Genomic DNA, 749 nt, shown 5'->3' with positions numbered 1-749 from the left:
GATCTGGACGCTCGCCCGCGCCCAGGGGCCGGACCTCGCTACCCCACCGACCCCGGCGCGCCGACGCCGCTCGTCGTCTCCGGCGCCGCTCGCCACCTCGCCCGGAGTCGCCCCGTCGCCCTGGACCTCGCTGCCCCATCGCCGGACGTCCCCGGCTCCTCCCCAAGCTCGCTGCCCTGTCCCCTACGGCTCCCCCGTGAGCTCCCCCTCTTCCTTCCCTCCCTCTCGTGTGTCACCTCATCGTGCACTCGTTCGCGCGCCCGACCCGTGCCCGCTCGCTCCGGCCGCTCGACGCGCAAGCGCACCCGCATCGCAGCTTGCACCGCCCGCCCGCGGTGGCCTTCTCCGACGCACGCCCCGCCACGCCGCACCCCGTCCAATCGGCCCGTCGCCTAGCGCCTCCCTGCCTCGCTCGCATCCGCTGGCCACGCTGCTCCGCCGCCTCCACGTGTGCCCTGACCGTAGCGCCGCCTCGCTCGCTCCTAGTCGCACCCCCTGCAAGCCGCCGTTGCTGCTTGATGCTCCACCCAGCCGCTGGCCTCCTGCAGCCACCACCGCCGCCCGCAACTACCGCCGCCGTCCACCGCTGCTGGCCGGCGCTCGGGTCCAGCCGCCGGCGCCGGCGTGCGTCGTGCGCGCCCCGCGCCCTCTCGGGCACGCGCCCGTTCGGGCTATGCCCGCACCCAGCGCCCGCTAACCCACTAAGGCCCATAGGGCCAATGACACGTGGGGCCCAGGCCCCAGAACGT

Source organism: Triticum aestivum, chromosome 5D (assembly GCF_018294505.1).
Source record: "Triticum aestivum cultivar Chinese Spring chromosome 5D, IWGSC CS RefSeq v2.1, whole genome shotgun sequence".
Lineage (NCBI taxonomy): Eukaryota > Viridiplantae > Streptophyta > Magnoliopsida > Poales > Poaceae > Triticum > Triticum aestivum.
This window is presented reverse-complemented; position numbering follows the sequence as displayed.